This window comes from Hemicordylus capensis, chromosome 3 (assembly GCF_027244095.1).
Source record: "Hemicordylus capensis ecotype Gifberg chromosome 3, rHemCap1.1.pri, whole genome shotgun sequence".
Taxonomy (NCBI): domain Eukaryota; kingdom Metazoa; phylum Chordata; class Lepidosauria; order Squamata; family Cordylidae; genus Hemicordylus; species Hemicordylus capensis.
In genome coordinates this window covers 285,733,971-285,760,300 of record NC_069659.1, presented here as the reverse complement: position 1 = coordinate 285,760,300, position 26,330 = coordinate 285,733,971, and the positions used below count along the sequence as shown (strand labels likewise).

General features: G+C 43.2%; 1 long non-coding RNA gene across 2 annotated transcripts in view; it reads right to left on the bottom strand.

Moving 5' to 3' along the window:
• The window catches only part of LOC128351547 (uncharacterized), a 44,466-nt gene that overhangs the window by 5,016 nt on the left and 13,120 nt on the right, over nucleotides 1–26,330 (bottom strand). The window contains exon 2 of one of the 2 annotated variants that reach the window (XR_008319856.1): nucleotides 1,037–1,242. The exons of the other annotated variant lie outside the window; for it this stretch is intronic. This is a non-coding gene — a long non-coding RNA (uncharacterized LOC128351547). The remainder of the gene's footprint in view (nucleotides 1–1,036; nucleotides 1,243–26,330) is intronic. 2 annotated transcript variants of the gene reach the window in all.

Genomic DNA, 26,330 nt, shown 5'->3' with positions numbered 1-26,330 from the left:
ACATCCCAGGAATGTTGCCAAATAACCATCATTCTATGTAGAAAAGAAAACTTTCCATCTGACAAAGGTTGTTCTCCCTTCCTCCAAATGGTGCAATGAGGCCTTCACACAGCCAAAGCTATAAGCTACCCACTATCCTTACAAAGGCTGCCTTATACTACTACATGATGTCTTTAATTTCAGAAGCAACCTCTATATGAACATACAAAACTGCTTTATACCAAGCCAGACCATTGGTCCACTTACCTAAGCCACACTGACAGGTAGCAGTGCCCCAGGGATAAGGACCAGAGTCTTTCACAGTCCTATCGGGAGAGGACAGGGATTGAGCCTGCTAACTGGGCAAAGCTACACCTTTTACAGCAATGGCTGTCATATTTAACTGGGAGAACAACGGTCCTGATTCAGTTCAGCCCAGTGTCCCTCCTGGTCACTGTTACTGTGGCCTCTCTTGTGTTTCTTTTTAGATTATGAAGGGACCAAAAGGGTGAGGTAACTTTTTTCTCATTCCTTTTGTTTTGTAAATTGCTTGGAGATCCTTTTGTTAAAAAGCAGTATAATAATAATAATGCTAAATAATAATACTTGGAGATGCCAGGGACTGAACCTGAGATGCTCTGCGTGTAAAGCACGTACTCTATCACCCTGCTAACTGAGACAGCTTTAAATACCCTTTAAAGTGGTGATTCTTTCATATTTAGCAGGGGGAGAGCAACTGGCCTATTCAACCCCAGCACAGCATCTCTCCAGTGGTTATTGCTGGTATCTGCCTTATGTTTCTTTTTCAGTCGTGAACCCTTTGGAGACAGGGGACCATCTTATTTATGTATTATTTATTTTTCTGTGCAAACTGCTTTGAGAACTTTGTTTGAAGAGTGGTATATAAATATCCGTAGTAGTAGTATCACTGGGTTGCAACCCCTCCAATCCTAGCTTGATTATCTATCCCAAGCATCTAACACTGGCTTTTCTCCCAGGAGCCCCGTGACCAGATGAGACTGTTTGCAGCAAGAAAGCAGAAGCAAGAGACATTTACCCTTAGAATGGGCCTCTGATTTTGGAATAGGCTGGCTAGAACTCAGTTATCTGGCCGTGTTCAGAAATGGACAAGCGCTGGCTGCCGCCAGTCCTCCTTTAAATTTCAGCCAAGGAGAGGCCTCTTCTTCTGTGGCAGAAGAAACCATAGTGTTCCTTGTAGTCTGGGCCTGGGTCCTATTTCTCCTAGGAGAAGGGCAGAAGGATCTGTAGGGCAGAAAAGGGGGCACAGGTTGATGGAGGAGTCTAGTCATTCTTGGGATGCACCTTTGATAAACAGTATGTAGCTCAAGGCAGGCAGCTGCTGTCTTCCAATACAGAGCAAAAAAGCAGTCATGTTACACTGCAACAGAATAACAGTTCTTAGTCTACATAACTGGAGTATATCTACCACTCAGTACAAGATTACCCTGAGGGACTGAAGCAGACTCAGTGTAAAGCACAGCTCAGGAAGATGGTGGCCAAAACAACTCTTCTCTGAGCAAAGAGGTCAGAGAGATGGAGGGTGTTGGGCTGGAGTAATCTATTGGGTAGATGTGATTCGTGAAGATGAGTGATCTATGTTTTTTTCTGGAGTAGTCCACAAGGGTATTCAATCAAAACAGATAGCAAGAAGGAGGGAGTTAGAGAATCCTAGCACCTTACTGTTGGGTGTATGAAGACGTCCCTGCTGTTCAGCTAGCTAGCAGTGTGCTGAGGATAGGTGGTTCAGATCCTCAGTTGAAGAAACTGAGGCCATTTCTAGATGCCAGTGTCCAGGACTTCTCACTGCTGAATCTGGACCTCCACCTTTGCCTTCTGCAAGTGGAGGAATATGGAAACGGGAATGGTTGTTTTTGCCCCACTGATTCTTGGAGTTAGGAGCAAATTTGACTGACACTGTGTGTCTCTGTTCGGAAATTAAGATGGGTTTAAGGAGCTCATTAGGTGGCCTTTGATGCTGGGTTGTTCTTTTTCTGGGAAGGTTTTATTCCTGCATATAGACTGTGAGTCTGATGATCCTGAAAATTAAAATTCAGCTAAATGTTGCAGCAGATTAATGGGAGAAGAAGCCCAAGCAAATAGGCACTGGAGCTTCCTGGGGTGGATTAACAATTCTTGGGGCTCTAGTCCCAAAGAACACTGCTGTTCCATCCCCTCTTCATATCCATCAATAGCTATTGCTTGCATTTTAAGTACCCTTAAGTTGAAACTAGTTTTTAAAAAAATAAAAACAAAAACCATAAGGCTGCATTTAGTACATTGCAAAGAATTTTTTTTCTGCTAGCCCTTAAAAAAAAAAAAAAAAAGGCTGGCAATCCAAAGAAATCTTGTGGGGAGGAGCCTTTGACCAGGCTTTTTTGACCAGGGCCTCTAGGCCTGGCTGTTAATCTTCCTTGTGAATTGTCTAATACCAGAAACCCAGCTTCTCCAAAATAGGCACCCATTGTTATTGTTGTCCCTCAATTCTGACACAGCCCACCTGTTATCTTAGGCCATGGCTACCTATATCACAGTGTTGGCCAGTAGCCTTCTGCTTCATCCAGGGATGGTGCAATAGGTCTTCTGGCTGACTGTTAACTCTAAGGAGCAGCATCTCTGTGGTCTAGAAACACTAGTTTGTGGTTCCTCTGGTTTTGCCTGTCATCCTAAAGGTAAAGTGTGCCGTCGAGTCGGGGTCGACTCCTGGTGACCACAGAGCCATGTGGTTGTCTTTTTTTTTTTTTTAAACATTTATATCCCGCTCTTCCTCCAAGGAGCCCAGAGCGGCGTACTACATACTTGAGTTTCTCCATGAGATGATGCCTTTCAGCACCTTCCTATATCACTGCTGCCCGATATAGGTTTTTCCCATAGTCTGGGAAACATACCAGTGGGGATTTGAACCAGCAACCTCATGCTTGCTAGTCCAGTCATTTCCCCACTGCGCCATTAGGTGGCTGCCTGTCATCCTGGTGCCCCTTAATCCTCTCTTTCTACCATCAGATTTGGCTATGCCAGACTAGGAACCTTCCATTTCCAGAGAGCACCGTTTACAGTGAATCCAAAGCTGGTGCTTCCTTGCAGCTAAATCTCTTGCCGGAGCCGGACAGCCATCAATAGCGTTCGGTTAATTAATTTGATGGGAACAGCGGGGAGCGCCGTTTGCACTTAGTGAAGTTCCCAGAAACTTCCAAGCTCATCTCTGTAATTGGCCTCATAAATTTGAGGAAAGAGAGAGCTCAGCAAAGCACACGGGAAGGAGAAGGGGGGGGGAGCAGCACGCCGTGGCGGCCTTAGTTAATTTTATTGGAGAAATCCATCTTCCCTTCCCCTGCCGCTTGCTCTCCCTCCTGATTTGCCTAATCATGATAAACTCCTATTCATATGTGCACCTACTGCACAGCCATTCGCTGCCTTAAAATATTGACTCATGAATATTAAGCACCCTCATTTACATGCAAAACCAGCGGATGCTATCCCTTCTGCCTATTAGAGCACTTGTAATTAAAAACTGAGTTGGTATGTGGGACTCTGATACAACTGTCCCAGGGTAGCTAAGAGCCAAGAGGCTGGGGTTGAAATGAGCTGGCAGGGAGGGGCCCAACCTCTCGTGAACTATTCATTTCTCACAGTGCACTACATACCAATGGTCAAGAGCCAAGTACTTTACCCCTCAGAACAGGGGAGGTGAGGACTAGGAACAAGGGTTGCTTCATACATGTCATCTATGTGTACCTATGAACACTATATACATAAATACTAAAATGTAACATTTGCATGAAACATGTCTTCAGCCACTTGTATCATGTGGAACTGGGTTAGGGCATCAGCCACTCGTAATACAGTACGTTGGGATGATTTAATATTTTTGGAGCTTTGTCCATAGTAGGTAGAAATTTTATTATGACCTGGGTTTGTATGTTTTGTGAAAACAGAACTGTGCATCTAACAGACGTTGTCATGATTGCAGCCAGACATAACAGTAAACCATGGTTTGCCACTATAAGCATGAGCAGCCTTGAGCTCATGTATCTCCCTTTTGCCTTCCCCATTCCTTCTGTGCATGTGGGAAGGAGATTAGGAGCTTCTCTTTCTGGTTTCTGGCATGCCATGGTGATTCATTTTATCTGGTGCTGGTACATTATGATTTGTGCAAACCATGGTTTCCCTGAAATCCACAATCCTAACCAGGTTCAAGCCATGGTTTGGAATCTTGGTTTGTGGGCAAACTATGGTTTGCAAATCCACAATTTACCAGATTCAGAGGAAACAATAAACAGACTGGAAGTTTCTCATCTCTTTCCCATGCATGTAGAGACTTACACCTAATTAAGATTGCTACTTTTCAGCCTGATACATAATGAGGTCATTCACACAATCAAAAACTGTGTTCTAACCAGGTTTGGGTTATGGTTAGGGTAGGGAAAAAACTGGGTAGCTTTTCCTTCTAGCTTTCTTCCACACAATCACTTCTACCCAGGTTTTCCTCCTACCTTGCTTCCACACAAGCGAAAATTGGGAGTATACCAGTGTTCTCTCTAACTTTTTTCATCTGTGTGCGGAACGAGTTTTGTTCTGGGTGGCAGTATCAAGGCAGCATGTGCACATGTGCATTCAGAATGAGGCTTTCCTGATTCAACCTGAGCAGGACCTAAAATTAACTGAGCAGACATCAAAAAATTTGTGTGCGCACACACATGCGCACACCTTAGAGGGAACACTGGAGCACACACAGCTCCCATACCCAGGTAGAACACAGCTTTTGATTGTGTGAATGACCTCAATATTTAGTCCAGCTATTCACTATATTAGTGGATCAAAACAGACAGACATGTGTTCTGAAGTCTTTTGAGAAAGATAAGGATAAACAAGCAATAAGTTTCCTTTGCTTTTATTATTTGGCACTACGAGGTTTGTAAAAGCCCATGGAACTGCTAAAGGCCAATATCACATATGGACTAAAGTTTAATGAAAGCACTAGTGGTCTGGCCAAAGTGCTAAACCTACCAAAACACAGCAGTTCAGTGACTAAAAAGAAAACTAGATCATGAGGATAAACTTTAGATCCTCTTTGTAAGTTAACGTTTGGCTCAGAGAAACCCATGCTACACACCACAATGTGTGTGTTTTTGGCCAAAGGTCAGACATATGCGCACATTTGATGGGAAGACCTGAGAATCTCCCTGCCTGATATGCATACTCCTTGGACTATGCACATAAATGTTCCAGGTATTTACCACAATACTACAGAAAACTCACTTCCACAAGATGTGGTGAGGGCAACCAACTTAAATGGCTTTATAAAGGATTAAACATTTTCCTTGATAAATTCAATCTACCACTGGTAATTATCCATGGCAGCTGAATAAAACTATGTTTAGAGGCAGCACACTCCAGATTAGCAGGGGCTGGGTTCAAACAGCAGGGGCATCATTGCCTTTATGGGTGTCCCAGGGAAATTAGCTAACCACTACTCCAAAGAGAATATTGCTTTATGAACTGAGATTAGATCCAGCAAGACAATTTGTTCTTTTTTAAAAAGTCAAACATGGCAACATCTACACATTCTGCTGTAGATAAAATGGCAAGGATAATGATAAGGCTATTCACCCAGTCAAAAACTGGAACATAGAAACATAGGAAGCTGCCATATACCGAGTCAGATCACTGGTCCATCTAGCTCAGTATTGTCTACACAGACTGGCAATGGCTTCTCCAAGGTTGCAGACAGGAATCTCTCAGCCCTATCTTGGAGATGCCAGGGAGGGGAATATCTTAAGATATGATGTGTGATGACTGCTCACACATCAAGTCTCCCATTCATATGCAACCAGGGTGGACCCTGCTTAGCAAAGGGAACAAGTCATGCTTGCTACCACAAGACCAGCTCTCCTCTCTTGTGTTTTATCCAGGCTTGGGAGTTATGCATGCTCCCAATTTTTGCTTTTGTGTGAGGAAACAACTGCGGGGGGTCGGGGGGAGTGATTTTGTGCGGTAGGAGCTTGGTAAAATGCTGGGTATGAAAGCTGGGTAGGATGACACTGTCTGCCCCAGCTCCTGCCTCACACACACCCCTCCTCCTACATAGCAGTTTGCTCACATGCAAGTGAAAACTAGCACAAGGTCCTACGCAGTTTTTGATTATGTAAATTGCCTTTATGTGCATTATACAGTGCGTAATGTGGGAAGAAACCAGCTATGAACACCTGTATTTTGGGGGAATTTGCAGAAGAGAACGGAAAGGGTTGATGGCTGTCCTCCTTGCAGATAGAAAAATGGAGAAAACACCTTTTCACTTAAAGGAGAGGTTCTGGTTCTGTGGTCCACCCCGCACTAGTTGTGGTGGCACTTAAAGGCAACAGTGGGTGAGCAAGAGGTAAACGAGAGAGAGAGTATGTATATATATGTGTGTGTGTGTGTGTGTGTGTGTGTGTATAAAAATAAAAATCTGGAGTATATGAGAAAGAACATTTTAGACAATAGGGCAAGGGACCCCTAAGAACTGAACGCCCTGGGAGCCATGACTACCCAAAAACACTGGACCCCAGTCCCTTAATGGATACAGCAACGATAACATCCGAGTGTGGGCTGGATGGCCTACAATCCCTGGGGAAAACAACCCTTCACGGTAAGAAACAATGTTCCTTTCCCCCTAGAAATTGTAGGCCATCCTCAACATGTGGGATGTACTCAAGCTAAGTCTGTTGAGAGGGATCGGATATTATGGGAGCACCTGTTGGAGGAACGTGCAGCAGAAGGCAACCTGGGATGTCAGGAAGGATGGGATCTTATAGTACTTGATAAAAGGAGTAGAGGAAGACCATGTGGCTGCCTTGCAGATGTCAGCAAGATGGGTTCAAGCAGAGAAGGCTGCCAGGGTGGAGGTGTTGTGAGTTGAGTGTGCTGTGATGTTGCCCAGCACCGGGAGATTAGAGGATTCATATGCGAGGGCTCTGGCTCTATGGAGCCAGGACGCCAGGGCCGATTTGGATGCCTTGGAGCCCTGAGATGTTGGATGGAAGGTGACAAACAGTGAATATGAGCAGTGAAAATCTTTAGTACAACTAAGGTAGATCCAGAGAGCCCTACGGACATCCAGAGAGTGCCAGGCTTTTTCCCGAGGGTGAGTTGGGGATGGGCTGAAAGATGGGAGGACAACGTCCTGGGCCCTATGGAAGGTGGAGTTGACTTTAGGAAGGAAGGGGGACCACAGCATCTGGAAGGAAGGTACAAAGTTCCATTTGCGCTGAGAGTGCTGCCAGCTCAGAGACTCTGTGAGTGGAGGTAATGGCTACTAGAAATAGAACCTTGTAGGATAATAGTTGTAGTGGTACCGATGTCAGAGGCTCTAGTCAGGGCATGGGTTTTTTTTGTTCAGGTTCTATGAAGGGAAGCAGTTGACAGGCAGTGGTACCAGGTTGATGCTCCTTGGGGGAACCTAGAGATTGTGGGTGAAGGTTCTTTGATCCGCACGTCGAAAGATGTAGCACAGATGCCAAGGCCGAGGCTTGGAGCTTCAGGGTGTTGGGTCTCAGTTTCAGTGTGACCCCTTTTTGCATAAACACCAGGACTTCGGGAAACTTTGAACAGATCCAGATTGCACGGCTCTTTTCCCACCCTCACACAATCTGGGAGGAGGAAGGGGGGAAGGGCAAGAGTGGAAAAGCCAGGAAAGTAAAAGGAGAAAAAAGACCTCTTATCTGTCAAAAAAACCCACTGAGCTCTCTGTCTGGAGTTGCTGCCTCAAGCAAGACAGGAACGGAACTGGCGACTGGTGCCAGAAGCAAGAGAAATGTAACTACTTCCTGTCTGCTTCGAGCATGCCTGAAACACAACCCAAATGTTAAGGATGGCCTATGATCTCTCCGGGGGGTGGGGGGGATGCTTTCAAATCTATTTCCTCCATTCTGTGGGGCAATACTTTAAAGGTAACTGACAAGTGGTGTTTAATATCCCTTAAACTGCATCATATTAATAAGTCAATAAAATGATATGAAAAGGGGTCTTGCATGTAGTGAGACTGAGCTAATGGACCTCTGGGAGAAAGTCTTTCATGAACTCTCCAAAATCACAAAACAGCAAATAGACCTGGGTCCTTCTCGCCTTGCATTACCTTCTACCTTTGAAGGTCAACCGGAGCAGCTACTCCAGGAGGACTTAATAGTTTCCTTGTGGGCAGCTGCAAGACTGAAGGCAGCATCACATTTGGAATTCCTCAACTGTTACAAAACTTCTGGTACTTGAAAGTGTGGCATATAGCCCCATTTGAAACACTGACTCGGCAAGTTCAATCATCAGGAGAGCAGACTGACTCAAGTGCATGTTATACAATGTGGTACAATGCTATTAATATTTGTTAACAGGAATGAGGTTTCTGCACAGCCACCTGTTTCGCATGGTAGCCTCTGGAAAGATGTTCTTGGATTAAAGCAACTATCATTGCCATTCCTCAGAGAATTGTGGTGACTAGAGCAAGTTCTGACTTCATTATGTTAAGATTATGTTAATTGGCTTACATGATGCACACAAGTAACAGGGCCCAAAGACCTCGGTGGCACCTCTGTGTACACAGAAGCAGTGGTGCTGCTGTCCCAGATGGCATTTGCGCAAGATGTGTCCCTGTAGTTTCTCCCGTTCGCCACAATTGGAAAAACTGTGGGGACACAGCTTGTGCACCCACTGGTGGGCACAGTGGTGCCACTGCTTTCATGTACACAGTAACAAGGGCTCCAATGTCCCATTACCCTTGCACAACATGTCAGCCGCTACGTTGTTAAAATCCAAAAACACAATACTACATGAGCTTCTACCACTTTTCTTCCAGAGCTATAGAATATTTTGCTGTTGCCACCCCAAAATGTGCTTTCACAGAGTTCTCCCTGCACATTGCTCCTTCCACCAGCATCAACAACACAGTCAAGCCAACTACTGTCAAACTCATTAAACTGTCTAGGAATCCAGCACCATCTCCAGCCATGCAAATGCTCCACTTCTAATATTTTTGCACTTTAAATATGTCCTCTTGCCCTCTAGACACATCAGTTCCCTGATACATGCTACCCCAGTTCCTTCCCCACCTTTCTTAATTCCAGGCTGGGACCAAACTAAGAATTATAAAGCCTTTTGGTCTAGTAGAGGTCAATAGGGCAAGTCAAAGCACAAGGAGGTAACCTTGCAGAACTTCTCAAATCCCACAAGGCTCTTTAAGTCTGATCTAAGGGGCAGCAACCTGGGGAATGGGGCTAGGAGTTTCATTTCCTTGGTATCTGCCTGGGAGATGTAACATGCTAGCCCTGCAACCTGTATGGTAAGAGAGTCTCTGCTGAATCTGGCCAGTGCCCATTATCTTTCTCTGTCTTGCTGGCCCTTTCGCTTTCCTTTCCTGGCTCCGACAGCATGCCTGCCTAGTGATCAATGATTTCTCATTTTGCTGGGAAAGTGGCACAAGCAGCAGAGTTTACAAACTCGTTGCCTTTCCACTCAGGATAATAACTCAGCACTCTGTCATCACAGGAAATGGGGGCTATGATGCAGGCGCAGATGATGGCTGCAGCAATATTTCCAATGGTTCCCCCATCTCATAGCAAATCTGTTACTGGGGTATAATTCACCTGTTTAGACCCTTGCTCAATAATAAAGCTGAGCAGTGTGTGTGTGTGTTTGTCTGTCTGTCAGTGCACACACACACCTGGAAGGACAGAAAGCTAGCAACCAAGAAAAACAAGTGCAGAGTGCCCCTTCTTCCTGTTCATAAACACAGTCCTTCACCCCGTCTTTATGGCCACCTGTAATAACAATAACAAATCAATTCACAAACGTTCAATCTGAAAGAAAACTGAAATGAAGATTTTTCGGCTGGCGAATCAAGGCCAATTATTTGTTTCCTTTAATGAAACTCAGATCTATTATCAATCCATAACAGGAAAAGAATGAGGCTATCCTTTAATTTAATACTGTATTAATTCTATGTATTCTTGGGAAACTTAGGCACCCTAGCTAAGCCACTGGCCCTTTGCCTCCTTGGGAGCCAGGACATTCCTGTTTCCTCTCATCGCACCCTCCCTGGTGAGACAGCAGATGCAACCAGTAACAGCAAAACCAGCAAAGGCACCTGGCAGCCAGAAGCTAAGTCTCTTCCTAGACAGAAAATGCCAGGGACAAACAGCTCAATTTGCCCTCTGGATGGAGAGGCCCTCATGAAATCCAGGACATTTAAATAGGTCAGTGATGTTTTGCTGCAATGGAATGTGAGCCAGGATCCAGGTATCCCCATCAGTGCTTATCCCCTTTAGCTCAAATATGGATCAGTTTAAACTGAAGATGAATTAATTTGTGAATTAGACTGTGAATTAATACAATTTAAAAGTGTTTTGCGTGTGAATTTGCTAGTGTTCTTATATGGTAGTTGGACAGGAGATTTTCCAGAGGAATAGGAGAATTTGTGAACAATGACAAAACACAGCAGTTAATCAATTTCAAACACTTATCCCTGCCTGTTTTTTGGTGGGAAAAGAGATTTCATCCTGAAATCAATTCCAGAACTTAAGCAGCTCCACCACAAGCATGCTATCTCTTTTGCAAATCCTCAGCAACAGTCTGCAAAGCTTATGCCAGGAGCCCTAATATTGCCAAGCACACTGGGAGGCTTGTAGTGGCTGTGCGAACATTTCAAAAGCCTCACCAAGCTTCATATACTCCAGCTTCATATACTCCACCCAACTTCATACATGCATTTACCAGAGGCAGTCCCTATTTTCTCATATCCCTCTGCAAATCACTACCCCTACTTTGTCTTTTGGGAAGGCCTTATTAAAATGGTTGCTAATGTTAGTTCCTGGAGTTGTCATCCTTTAAGGGGTTCAGAACAACCACTACATTTCTAGAGGCCCTAAAGCCAGAGTCTCTAAAAGTAGGATCACTGAGTGAGGGAATGGTCGGATCTTGTCTCTAGTGGACATGCATGTAAAAGCATGTGCGTGGACACTAAAACACCAAGGTTAATCAAAACAAACAAAAAGAACTGGAGATGTGAGTTTTGGGTGGTATAAAAATATGATAAATAAATAAAATTAAATAAATAAGTTCTGGTAAGAACTAATTTGAAGAACTTTCACTATTCTTACAACTGGACTAAATTTTGTCTGAATTGGTTCACAAGTTACCCCTGAGCCTCAAATGTTTATCACAAACATAACCACAAACAATGCCTTTGAGGTGTCCCTGCAACCAAATTTGGTCCAAATTGGTTCACACCTTGAGCCTCAAATGTTCATGCATTTGAACATAGAATTGTGGTGGATAACATCATAAACTATGCCACTGAGATGTCCTTATGTGTCACTCACTACAACTGTACCAAATTTGGTTCAAATCGGTTAAATAGTCCACAGATTAGCCCGCTTGTGCCTCAAACAGTCACACGTCTGCAATCTTGAATTGGGGTTCAATTGAATTGGGGTTCAATTGGATGATATCACAAACTACACCACTGAGGTGTCCCTATATGCCCACCCAATTTGGTTCATATTGGTTCAGGCATTGCAAAACTGATAGGGACACACACAGACAATGCCGGATGATCTCATAAGCTTACTTTCCTTAAGGAAAGTAGACTAAAAGTCCATTAACATAATATATAATAAAACAAAACCGTAAGTCATTAAAAAGCTAAATTTACAACAAAATTAAGATTAAAAAACTGCAAGGTAAAATCAGGGAGACAATCAAAACAACGGAAACACGTGTTAAAAATAAAACATCTTCATTAGGCAAGAAAAACTCAAAGATGGGGCTAGATAGGTTTCAAGGTCCTGCTCCCAACAGACCTCCAAAGGTGGGGAAACATGAAGGAGAAGCAGGGCCACAGATGATGAACAAAGTGGGTGGGCAGATTCACATGCGAAAAGTCAGTCCCTTAAATATCCTGGTCCCAAACTATAAAGGTGATAACCAATAACTAAGCCCAGCAACTCACTGGCAACCCATAGAGGTGAATCAAAATAGGTGCCACATGCTTCCAAGCACAAGCCCCAGTAAGGCTCTTTGCTGCATCCTGTACCAGTTGATGTTTCCAACATTATTCAAAGGTAGCCCCATGCATCGGGCATTGCAGTGATCTGAATTAGATGTGACTAAGGTATTTAACACTGGCAAGATTTACTTTCTCCACAGTTTAACAGCCAAAGCCTTGCCACCACCTGGCCATTCAGGAGTAAGGCTGGATCCATAAAACCCACTGAACTGTGAACCTGGTATTTCCAGGGGACTGCTATCCCATCCAGAACCAGCTGTACACCCAAATCTGTACTGGTCTTTCTAGTGACCAGCAACTTCTCTGTCTTATCTTGATTAAGCCTGGATTATTAACCCATAGCCAGTCCTTCACTGAGCACAGACACTGATTCAGAACTTTCATTCCTGCTTTCCAAGAATATGATTAAAATGGAAGCTACAGTAGGATCATACTGATGACAGAGCTGAAACTCCCAGAACAACCTTTCCCATCAATTTCATGTAGATGTTAAAGAGCAGACTTTATGGTAAAAGAGACTTTATTTCATGCTATTGCTATTGCTATTTATGGCCCCCTGAGGGACTCCATAGGTCAAAAGCCATGGAGTCAAATAGTAATCTCCCAGCATCACCTTCTGGGGCCTACCTTCCAAGTAAGAGTGGAACCACCACAATGCATCCACCCACAAGTTCAACCTAGTAAGGCAGCCTAGAAGGATACCACAGTCAGTGGCTATTTAATGAGGCTCTACACATCCATGTGTAGAGCCTTACCAGGTTCTGCAAGGAGAGCGGGCTTAGCCCGCTCTCCCCGCAGACGAGCAGGGAGCCATCCCTGGGCGGCCGATCACACGACTACCAGCTCTGTCACGGAGCCAGTAGGGGTGGTGGAGATCGGGGGCCGCCTGGCCCCTGGAAGTCCCAGGATGCCCCACACAAGTGTGCAGGGCATTCTGGGGAGACCCCCGTGCCAGTAGGCTGCTTGTAGCCTCCAGGTCGGGAGTCTACTTATGTGTCACTGCAGCATGGAGCTGTGCCGCGGCAGCACATGATCAGCAGAAAGGGTTAGCTCCACTAACCTTGTTTAAGGGGGGGGCAGGATTAAGCGAGCTAACCGCCGGAAGCCGCATGGCTCCCAGCTGTTCCCACGGCTGCACAAAAGTGGGCTGGGCTCCCCTTAGCCCGCTTTCCTACAGTCATGAGAACAGCTTCAATATCAGAGAGGTTTAACAGAACCAGTAGGGACACAATCTCCCATCTAGTTCTGGTATAGGTGATTTACCAAACTGACCAGGGCAGTCTCATTTCCAAAACCAGGTTGGAATCCAAACAGATAAGGATTTAGGAAATCCGTATCTTCCAGGAAACCCTGGAGCTGGATCTCCACCACCCTCTCATCCAAAAATAGTAATTTAGAAACAGGCCTATCGTTTTCGGAAATATCCAGGAATAAGGAGAGTTTCTTAAGTAATAGTCTCATAACAACCTGTTTCAAAGCAGATGATAGCTCACCCTCCATCATAGGGAAGCATAAGTCTCTGCCATACCAGCCAGTTGACCAATCCTCCCCTGGCTTCCTTAAGCTGCCAGAAAAGGCAGTGACCAAGGGGGTAAGTGGCTGGCTGTAGACTTCCAAGCAACCTGCTCATAGTTTGGGGCTGAATAAACTGAAACCATTCAAAACAACAGGATAAGCAGACACCATCCGCACATCAACAGGACTTGCTCTTAAGGTGGAATCAAAGTCAGAATAGATACCTTGCAAATATGTCACAGTGAGCCACAAATGGATCCACCCTACCTTCTCAGAGGCCTAGATGCAAAAGGCCCTTTATCACTCAAAACAACTCTGTGCTGATGAAATGACCATGATAATCACAGAGCTCTTGTGTGAGCTCTACCCTCTTTTTGGTCAGATTTGTCATGAGTCTTCTTCCACTGTCATTCCAGCCTTTGTCCTAATTGCTTAATTGCCTTGAGTTCTTCAGAAAACCAAGAAGTATGTCTTCTGTCCAAAGGGAAAGGGTGTTAAGCAGCAATCATATCAGTTGCCTGAGTCATTTCCCTTCTTCAGAAGTCAACTGGGACTTTGATAGCACCACCAGCCTTAACAAAAGGAACTCCCACAAACAGCAGTCCTGCAGAATCCATCAGTCTCCAGAGGTGGGCCCTCCTAATAGGAAGTGTGTGCAACGCCTCATAGTGTATATGATACACCACAACACTGGGCTCAGAGCTCTCTCAAGGACTCCTGCATTTGACTCATCACAAAACAGCATTTATGTAGGCACTTCAAAGTGTTTGAAGTGCCTACATAAATGCTATTTTGTGACGAGTCAAAACCACTTCCCATACTTTAGTTCAGCGATCTTTACAACCAGCGATGTGCAGATTGTGCTGAGGGTGGAACATTGTAACGGGCTGTTCCGAGCCAGGTACAGAACATCCTTTAAATAAAGGGCCTGTTCCGGGCTCAGAACAGAACCCTGTTCCGATCCAGAACGTCCTATCATTCTGGCCAGCTGGTGGGGGCCTGAGGCCAGTGCTGGGAGTGAGTGAGAGGTACCTTTAAAATTTGTTGCTACTAGTGATACTTGCAAAAAGCGGTGATGAGCGGCAGTATGCTCTACCCTAAGCCAGCATGACTTAGCTGGTTGTTCTGACAGAAAATTCCGGTGTTCTGTGTTCTGTTCTGAGCTTGGAACAGAACGCAAAACATGTTCCGTGCACCCTATTTACAACCACCTTGTATAGTAGCTCAATAGGATTATTACTATATTGTATATAGGGCACTGAATCTGAGAGACAGGACTTTGCTTGAGGCTATACAATTGGTTAACAGCTGGTAAGATCTGCATGGGGGTCTTCCAGGTTCACAGTCTCTTAGTCACTAGGCTACATTGACATTCTTGGCTTAAGGAAACACACTAGGTGGCACTCCTTGGCATAGTTTCTGACGGAGTCCTGAAAGAGAGAGATCCAGCCTTGAGGTTCTTGTCTCCGAGTCAGTGGGAATTGATTTCTCCCCTCCCTCTACAGAACTGAATTCTGAAATTGATTTTCATTGTTGCAGATCATTAAAAACAAAAACAAATGTTGACTGAGGTTGATGCCAAAGAAAAATTTAATGCAGCTTTAGTGGCCACCAGAGGGAACTAGAGGACAACATAATCTAGTTCAGCAGCAATGTCAGCAACCCGTCCTTGCCATTGTGACAGCAAATCCCAGCCACCATATATGGAGCTCGTAATGTTTCTTATTATGCACATCTAGGGCCATCCTTTTGGTCAGAACCAGGTTGAGACAACAGGGAGAAAAAGCCAGACAGGCCTAGATTAATAAAAACTGACCTCTTCCCTCCTCTCCATGCTGCATTCTCAGAATTTAAAGGCAAAGAAGTGTGGATAATCGGACAGACTCACAGTATAGAGCAGTGATAGCCAGCCTCCTAAATCTGGAGATCCAGACCCTTCCAGACCATAATGTTCTTGTCAGACTCACAACCCATTACCCGTACTAGTTTTCAGGTTGCCCCATGGCTCTGAGGATGGTCACAAGGATGGTCTTGATTTTCTCTTCCAATTAGCCACAGTAAGAGGGGAAAATATCCATCTCCCTGCCATTCAGATAGGAAAGACCCCCATCTGAAACCCCAGATAGCTACTGCTGGTCAGTGTAGCAATGTTGATCTAGACAGGCCGGTAGTCTGACTCAGTATAAGGCAGCTTCATATGTCCATATAGTTAGCAGAAGCAGAATATATTCTGCAAAAATAAGCATTTTTATAATCTGCAGAATTTAGAAATTGCAGAATTTCAGTTTTTCTTGAACAACATTTGATTCACTAGTACAACATTTTAATATTGTGAGCATGTCCTATATACCTAGCCCTGGTTAGAACTACTGGATTTAAAAGTTGCCAAGGACCTTATTTAAACAACAAAGATGAGACATAAAGGTCTTTCACACAATCATCTGGGGCTGGTTTGGGAGAGGGAAGGACTCTTACCCCTGATCCCCACAGATGAGCAAAGCCTCCATTTGGCTCTGGTCACTCACTACCAATCTTCCCTCTAACAGGGTTTCCCAGATGTTGTTGACTACTACTCCTAGCACCCCCAGCTGCAACAGCCTTTGCTTGGGCATTATGGAAGCTGTAGTCAACAACATCTGGTAATCCCTGTTAGAGGGAATACTGCTCACTACCCAGAAGATCAGGCAGCCACAGATTCCAGTATGGAAAAATGGAGCTGGATTCTCCAAGGAAGAGGCATTGCATGCACAGTAGATACTGCATGCACAGTAGAGAGGCAGCCATCAGTACAGCAGAAGCTTTCCTCTAACTTGCCCCTCTACTTGCAGAACTGTATGATAAACATGTCCACCAGCAGCTGAAAAGTTTTAAATGGTGATCTCCACACACAAACAGCAAACCAAAGTAGGGGGCCTCCTGTTTCCATCCTACCTTGGTTAAGACCAAGGTAGAGAAGTGAGGGTACTCAGATTCAAGCAAGCAGGGTTTTCAGGAGTTGGATGTTAAAGGTTTAAGGTCAGAATTATTTGTCAAGTTGTGGAATATCCTTAGGAAAAAGGGTGTCCCAGAACATCTCATTGTTCTCATGAGAAACCTATACACAGGACAGGAAGCCACAGTCCAGACGGAACATGGTGAAACAGACAGGTTCCAGATCAGCAATGGAGTAAGAAAAGGATGTATACTTTCTCCTTATTTATTCAGTTTATATGCTGAACATATACTGAGAGAAGCTGGATTGGAAGAAGATGAGTGTGGTTTTAAAGTTGGAGGAAGAAACATCAATAACCTGCGCTGTGCTGATGACACCACTCTGACAGCTGAGAATGTGGATGATCTGCAAGCTCTAGTAATAAAAGTCAAGGAGCGCAGTGAAAAAATGGGACTACAACTAAATGTTAAGAAGACTAAACTAGTGTCAACAGGTACAGCAACCAGAACTGACAATGAAGACACTGAAGTGGTAGACAGCTTCTGCCTTTTGGGATCGTCCATCAACAGTAAAGGATCCAGCAGTCAAGAAATACTCTGCAGACTAACACTTGGTAGGGTTGCAATGAAGGCCTTGGAAATGATATTTAGATGCCATGACGTGTCTACACCTACAAAGATTAGAATCGTTTGGACAATGGTTTTTCCCGTGACACTCTATGGATGTGAAAGCTGGACTTTGAAGAAGCAGGATAGAAAAAGCATTGCTGCTTTTGAACTTTGGTGCTGGAGAAGACATTTGAGGATACCATGGACAGCCAGGAAAACAAACAAATGGATCACAGAACAAATCAATCCAGATTTTTCACTCCAGGCACAAATGACCAGCCTCAAACTATCATACCTCGGACACATTATGCGAAAACCCAGCTCCCTTGAGAAGTCCATAATGGTGGGGAAAGTTGAAAGAAAGAGAAGAGGAGGATGACCAGCAGCAAGGTGTATGGACTCGATTATGACAGCAATGAATGCACCACTGAGAGATCTTAAAGGCCAAGTTGAAGACAGATAATCCTGGAGAGAATATATCTATGTGGCTGCTAAGAGTCGACACCGACTTGATGGCACATAATCAATCAATCAATCAATCAATCAATTATTTATTCTTAGCGCTGAACGAGACTCTATATTGCTTTACTTCATTGCAAACATTTTTGGTTCCTTCTGATCACATCTCAACCCACCCCATAATTCCTAGATCATTTTACAGTACTTTGACGAAAAAATAGGGTGTGGTTTAAAGTAGTTTTGAATTTATGTGAACTTGCTAAATTGAGGGCTTTTATTCCATGCAACCAACAAATCCTAATTATTCCTGACAGATCCCATGGTTAAAGGTGTACTTTTTGTTTGACCTAAACAAACTGATGAATAGCTGGTGGAAAGTAACCCCCCAAAACTGGACTGCTGCTTAGAACTGCTCCCGATCCAGAAAAACCTTGTTATGTTTAAGATTGCAATTCTATGCATACCTATCTGGCAATAAGTGCCACTAGATACAATGGAATTTACTTCTGAGAACACAAGAGTAACTTCCTCTGGGAAACCCTTTAGCCCTCCTGTGGAATTATTTTATTGCAGTTAGCTAGAAGTGGAACTGATAACAGGTCCCTACAGTATTTACTATTACACTATATTAACTTGCAATACCCTTCCCCCATGGCCAAAATAACCAAAAGTCTTCAGTTTGCAGATTCAGCTCACTTCAGCCCTTGCACAGATGTTGGCCTGCAACTTCCATAATTCCTGGCTATTGGCCACTGTGGCTGGGGATTATGTGAGTTGTAGTCCCAAAACAGCTGTGGGGCCTAAATTGAGCAGGCTACACCATGGCTGTAAAGTTTAGGACCTCCAGTTGTTTTCGGACTACAACTCGCATCATCCCCAGCCACAGTGGCTAATAGACAGGGATTGTGGGAGTTGTAGTCCAGCATCTGCAGGAGGGCTAAAGTTGTGTAGCCCTGGTCTTCACTAACTGGCAGCTGCTCTCCAAGGTTTCAGGCAGGATTTTTACTCAGTCCTACTTGGAGATGCCCTGGATAGAACCTGGGACCTTCGTCATGCAAAGTAGTTGCTCCACCATGGAGCTATGGTTCTACCTCCCTTCCCAGCTCAGCACAGAGATTAATGCTGAATTTCCTCTCACTTGCGTCTTTGGTCAGCATTTGTCCATGTATGTGTATGTTCGTTCACTCTATTACGGATTCCATTGCTTCCCCATCCTCTTTTTGTTCTTTTGTGACAAAATAATGCTATCTCACCCTAAAAGAATGAAAAAAGTTTATAATTATAATGCAAAGAAATCAGTAATTGAACACAAATACGCATCTGATCATCTTCTTCCTTCTCTCCTCCTTCCCTTAATATTAAATAACTAGCATTCAAAATATTTGCATAGTGATGCTCTTAAGAAGGTTGTATCATACCTCTTCCTACTTCTATAACTGGTAGGCCTCCCCGCAAATTCAAAGATACTGGACTCAAATAGTAGATCTATTAAAACAAAACTAGGATCCTTGATTGCTTTTGAAACAGCAACAGTTCTGTTAAACTGTCTCAGCAACCTTAATGAAGTGAAATCTGATGATGATGATGATGATGATGATTATTATTATTACTATTTTATACTGCCTGATATGTAAGTCTCTAGGCACAGAATTACAAATTGCTTTATACTAGAAAAAGAAGAGATCCTCTTCTATTAGAGAGTGGTACACAAAAGTCTGGAACACCTTAACCAGGGAAGCACAAATTTAGGCTTAGCTCAATAGCTAGCCATCATTTGTGGTCCCTACAAATTCCTTTTCCCCTCAGATCCTTTTCAGGCACATAAGCAGAGGGCTTAGGAGTGTTCTGTCATGTGCACTGAGATATGGAGACAGTAAGAAACAGTGGGAGCTTTCTCCTATTATTCAGAAAGGATTCCTGATTTTTTTTCCCTGCTCAACAATGGCAATGGAAAAAAGACCTCTGGGGTGGAGATCTATGCTGTGCTGGGCTTCCTGCTTGCCAGAGGGCTGAGGGCATACGCCACTGGCAAGCAAATTTGCAGATGCCCAATATTAACAATGGCCAAAATATCAGCTCAACAAAATATTACTTCCAACCCCAGAAATTCTGACACACACACACTGCGCCCAAACACTGTCCATTCTTGATTTGCATGGATCCAGCAAAAACACTATGTAAACCACCACTGAAATTCTGCTTCATACTTATCTATTCTGGGACTGTATGCATGTTTCTAATTAGTTATTGAAATCCACCTTTTTTCGGCTTGTTAACATCAGTATTTTTGTCATCATATACTGCATGTAAGCAAGACCTTGGTAATGATGTCTCCCGTGTATGATTATTTTGTCATTGTCTTTGAAAAGAAAAGAAAAAGGAGAAGTATAGTAATGCTTTGCCTGTTCACAGTAGATAGGCTGATACTGTAAACGTGTTTAATAGTACCACAAATCAAGTCTGAAATTGCATGGCAGGACAACAGAGAAAACATTAGAAGGCAATGGCTTGATAACAACATCATGTTAAAAGTGAGTGAACAAAAGAATGGCAATGCCAGAGAGAAGGCCAGTGTGGAAGCAATTTATGCATAAGATTAAATGTAAATCCCATTGAAATTTATCTGGATTGGGGCCACTGAGTCCTTACATACAAGAAACTCAACTGTGAATGGCTCATGATAATGTTGTCATGTTTCATCCTGTTGTCAACGTCACTGACAACACAATGAAATTCTAATTACAACCAGTATAAGAGTTCTCAGGAATTAAAGTTTCCCAGCCAGACTAATACAACTGAAGCAGATAAATCCTGAATCAAAGATATGAATACATCTCAGGAAATCCCACAATTCATTTTTCAGTGGTGTCAAATCCTTCTTACCCAGTGTAGTGGGTAGTGTTGTGGGTTGTGCATAAAAGGTAAAAATAAAATGGAAACGCTTCAAGAATATGCTACCTCATATCACCATGCAGAAAGAAGAACAAATCTGAGAAGCTAGAAGACATACTACAGTTCGTATGGATTATTTGTCCTATTTAAATGTTCACAGAATGTAATACTCAGCTTTTTAAAACTTGTTTTTAAATTGTTCTGATTATTTAATTGCTGTTTTATGATGTTTTTAATTGTTAATCATTGTTTTATGCTTTATAATTTTTGTTTTAATTATTAACTGATTTTAATGGTGTTTTAATGTAAACCGCCCTGAGCTTTTTGGACGGGCGGTATAAAAGTTTTAATAATAAATAAATAATAAATAAAATACAGCAGAAGGAAAGCAAATAATCCTGAATTCTGGATGTAAAGTTTGAAAACAGTCTTGCGCATTTATGAATAACAGAAGCAAAATGCAATAAATATCTGCAGAGGCTCATCATCAGTACTAGCTCATTAACAGCAGCTGAAGTTGAGTGACATCAATTGAAACTGATGCAAACAAACAAGATAAAACTTCTGATATTTTAAAGCCTGGCAGTGCATTAAAATGAGTCATTTCCAAGTCAACTACTGAATAAAACTTCACCTGCAAACAGATGCCAAAATCATGACAGCAGACTCAGTCTGGCTTTTCCAGACCACATGGCATTCACACATCATCCCAGCACAACTTGTATGGGTGGCAGTTTGTAGATGCAACGAGAGTGGCGGAGAATTCTTGCCACTTCCCCAGGGCAACCCTTTGAACTGAATGTGGCATACGTTATTTTTCATGTTAGCTGAATATCTCTGGCACTCTAATAATCTACCTTCCTGTTTTTCTCTAAGAGACTGAGCTGTGAGTCAGAACTCCCCCAGTTCAAATCCCACTTCTGCCATGAGCTCACAAGATGGCCTTAGGGAAACCACTCCTCAGTCTCAGGTTCTCAGCTGTAACATGGGGATGATAGTATTTACTGACTTAATTGGGTTCTTACATGTAAAGTGCTTTGTACACTCAAAAAGGGCTAGGTCCATTCTGCTGAATCAGGGGACAGGGTTATCTTACATCAATGGACAGAATTAACCTGCTATTTCCTAGTTCCACCAGAACAGCAACAGAACAGCCAGTTAGTACCGTTTGTATATTCCCCAATGAGTTCTGGAATCTAAATGCCCTTATCCACTGTTGGATTGGATCCTGCCAATTGGCTCTCTACCCAGCAAGAATATAAGAAGGTGGGGGATCTGTGATCTTGGGAAGTCTAGCCTAGCCATGACACCTTGTTCCCACACATCCAGGGTAAGTGAATGCATGTAGAGAAGTGACCTACATACATTCAATTAATGTCTACATAGTCTAGTACAACTATACACACACACACACACACACACACACACACACACACCCCTTCTAGACTGTGTGGAGAAAGCTTTATGCCCATACAATTGTACATGCATGCCACATGATAACAGACAGAATTCCACACAATCACTGGCCAAGTCACTTTGAAGATACTTTGGGGAGGTGGGGCCAGTTCTTTTATCCTTACTACCCAGAGTACCAGGAATTCCAGACCCAAAACAATGCCCAGTGATTGGAAAAACAGGAATCAGAGAAGTGAGTGGGGGTGGGGTGGGGGGGAGGGTTGGAGAAACAGAAATAATCATGCATGGCAAAGTTGAATATTTATCTCTATTTTCTTTTCAAGCCTACTGTCCAGCAAGCTTATGAGATCACCCAGCATTCCATTCATCTGTCTGTCTGTGTGTCGTCCCCCCACCAACTTTGCAATGCCTGGACCAATATGAACCAAAGGGGGTACAGTTGTAGGGACACATAGGGACACCTCAAAGGTATAGTTTGTGATGATGTCATCCATCCCAATTCAAGAGGGCAGAAGCATACACTTTTGAGGCACAATTGGGCTAACTTGTGGACTCTCTTAACTGATTTGAACCAAATCTGGTGCAGTTGTAGTGAGTGACACACAGGGACACCTCAATGGCATAGTTTGTGATGATGTCATCTACTCCAATTCAAGATGGCGGATGCATAAACATTTGAGCCACAAGAGTGCTAACTTTTACTTACTTATTTAACATATTTTTATACCGCCCAAAACTTACGTCTCTGGGCAGTTTACAACCAGATAAAAACAAAGGTAAAACATTAGTTAAAAACAAAAACAAGAAATTTAAAACAGCAATTTTTTAAAAAAAAATAAAAAATGATATTCTAAAAACAACATTAAAACAATTAAAACAATATAAGTTAAAAGCGTGGGTGAACAGATGTGTCTTTAAAGACATTTTAAAAATTGTCAGAGATGGGGATGCTCTTATTTCACTAGGGAGCGCATACCAAAGCCTCGAGGCAGCAACAGAGAAGGCCCGTCCCTGAGTAGCTGCCAGACGAGCTGGTGGCAAAAGCAGACGGACCTCTCCTGATGATCTCAATGGGCGGTGGGGTTCATGACGAAGAAGACGTTCTCTTAAACACCCAGGGCCCAAGCTGTTTAGGGCTTTATCGGTTATGACCAGCACCTTGTATTTTGCCTGGAAACATATCGGCAGCCAGAGTAACTCCTTCAATACGGGAGTAATATGGTCTCTCCTAGATGACCCAGAGACAAGCCAGGGTGCCGCATTCTGGACCAACTGTAGTTTCCAGACTACGTTCAAAGGCAGCCCCACATAGAGCGCATTGCAGTAATCCAGTCTGGAGGTTACCAGCAGATGTACCACTGTTTTGAGGTTGTCTATCTCAAGAAACGGGCACAGCTAACATATCAGCCAAAGCTGATAGAAGGCACCTCTGGCCACTGCCTCAACCTGGGACACCAGGGAGAGACTCGGATCCAGAAGTACCCCTAGACTGCGTACCTGTTCCTTCTGGGGAAGTGTGACCCCATCCAGAACAGGCAAGATAGTCTCTTGAGTTTTGACCCCGCACAATGAGTACCTCCCTCTTCTCTGAATTCAGTCTCAGTTTGTTATCCCTCATCCAGCCCATTACTGCCTCCGGACAGGCATTTAGGGAGGTTATGCCCTCTCCCGATGATGCTGACATGGAGAAATAGAGAAATAGAACATCGGAGACAATACGGAGCCCTGAGGGACACCATACAAAAGTTGAGATTTTGAAGAACAACAGTCTCCAAGGGACACCATCTGGAACCTGCCTAAGAGGAAGGAAAGGAACCACTGCAGAGCAGTGCCTCTCACTGCTAACCCCCTCAGATGCTCCAGAAGGATACAATGTCAATTTTTGATCAATGGCATAAAGACGTAAAGAACTTTATTTGGCAGGGTAAAAAACCAAGAATAAATTTTAAAAACCTAACGGATGACAGGAAGAGAAGAAGGTTTGCGTTACCGAATTTTAAATTATATTTTGAAGCAATATGCCTAAACTGGATGAAAGAATGGATTACATTAAAAAATCCAAGACTGTTAGATTTGGAAGGATTCAATATAAGATATGGTTGGCATGCATATCTACTTTATGATAAGGTAAAAGTAAATAAAGACTTCTTAAATCACTATGTTAGAAAAAGTTTATATATGGTATGGATGAAAAACAAACTTGTGTTAGAACCAAAAATTCCACTTTGGGTATCTCCACTGGAAGTTATATCTAGAAAACAGAAAAATATGCAACAGCCATGGTCTATGTATCGACAACTTCTTGTTTCCCAAGGTGCAAAATACGAACTTAAAAAATTAGATTTTATGCAGGATTGGAATATTTCTTGGTTTCAGTATCATCAGATTAATGCCTTATTCAAGCAAGATTGTAAAAAGCGTCTTAATCAATCAAACTCAGAATTTGAACAACAGTTGTGTGACAAGGAAGACAAACTAGTTTCTAGGATGTATGATCTGTTATTACTGGAAGATACACGAACAGAAGTAGTGAAAACTTCAATGATTAAATGGGTTTAGGATTTTGGTTACAATATAGAGTTGGAGAAATGGGAAAAACTATGGATAGAAGACATGAAATATACTGCCTGTTCTAATTTAAAGGAAAATAATCTTAAAATGATGTACAGATGGCATCTAACTCCTAAGAAGTTGGCTTTAATGCACAAGAACTTGTCAAACAAATGTTGGAAGTGTAAAAAAGAGGAGGGTTCCTATATACATTTATGGTGGACTTGTAATAAGTCTAAAGGCTGTTGGGATTTAATATACAATGAGCTTAAGAAAGTGTTTAAAATGACTTTCCCTAAGAGCCCAGAAACAATACTATTTGGCATCGATAATAGCTCATTGCCTAGGAAATACTGGATTCTTTTTATGTATTTGACAGCAGCAGCAAGATTGACATTTGAATACAAATGAAAGGATATCGATTGTATGAGTAAAGAGGATTGGATACTTAAGTGTTAGAGCTGGCAGAAATGGCAAAGCTAACGGCATTATTAAGAAATAAATTTGAAGCATTTAAAAGGGAGTGAGACCCTCTTCTTATTTACCTAAAAACATATTATAAAATGGATTTCTATCAGGCTTTTGAGTGGTAACAAAATGTTTTTTAAAATGCCCTAGAGCTGACTTTTGTACGATTTAACGGGGAGAACGATTAAATTACAGGCAAGGCTTGGGTATTGTAACTGATACTTGTTCTAATGATGAGATGGAAGTCCTTTTGGGGTTTGTGTGTGTGTGTTTTTTTCTCTCTCTTTTTCTTTTTGTGTGTACGTGTGTATATCTTATGTTGTGGAAAATTGAATAAAAAGTTATTGAAAGAACAGAAGGATACTATGGTTGATAGTATCAAAAGCTGCCGAGAGGTCCAAAAGGACCAACAGAGTCACGCTGCCTCTGTCAATTCCCAGTTGGAGATCATCCATCAGGCCGACCAAGGCAGTCTCCGCCCCACAGCCAGTCTGGAAGACAGTTTGAAATGGGTCTAGATAACTTGTGGACACTCGGGATGGACCAGAAGAGCTTGGTGCAGGAGGAGCCAGCAGAGCAGAGTGATGAATCCCAGGAGGAACTCTCGTCACCGGTGTTATCTCCCAGGGCACGCAGGCGCAAGAAGCAGCATGACCAGATCAGGGAGCTGAGATGCAGCAGCTGCTTGCAGCGTGCACATGACTGATGAAGGGTGGCCAACTGCGTTGATTAATTCCAGCTCGCAATCTGCTATAAATTCTGCAGCTTTACTCTGGACAGGCTGCTGGAGACAACTCAACAGCTTTGATACCTTTTTGTGTGATGGCGGTGGAGTATGCCTTGGGATCTAATGCTGGATGGAGCCTCTTGCCGGCCTGGAAGAAGTGTGGAACCAGAGACATCTCTTCGTCTGCTACTGCATCGTAAATTACAGACGGCTCATTGAGTGTGGTGGGTTTTCGACAGGTAGAGTTGTAGTGAGTGACACACAGCGACACCTCACCAGCGAGGTTTGTGATGTCATCCACCCCAATCCAATATGGTGGAAGTGTGAACATTTGAGGTGCAAGTGGGCTAACTTGTGAACTGCCTAACCAATTAGAAACAAATTTTCTACAGTTGTAGGGACACTTCAAGGATGTCGTTTGCAATGATGTCATCCACGCTGATTTAAGATGGCAGACACATGAATGTTTGAGGTGTAGGTGGGAACCAATTTGGACCAAATTTGGTATAGTTTTAGGAATGCATAGGGGTACCACAAACACATAGTTTGTGATGATGTCAGCCACCTCAATTCAAGATGGCAGATGCATGAACATTTGTGGTGCAAATGGGCTAACTTGTGAACTGCCTGACTGATTTTGACCAAATTTAGTCTAGTTGTAGGGATAATGAAAGGAAAGAAGGCAGATTAGTTCTTACTAGAACACCTTGCTTTTTTATGGAGCTCCGGACTCAG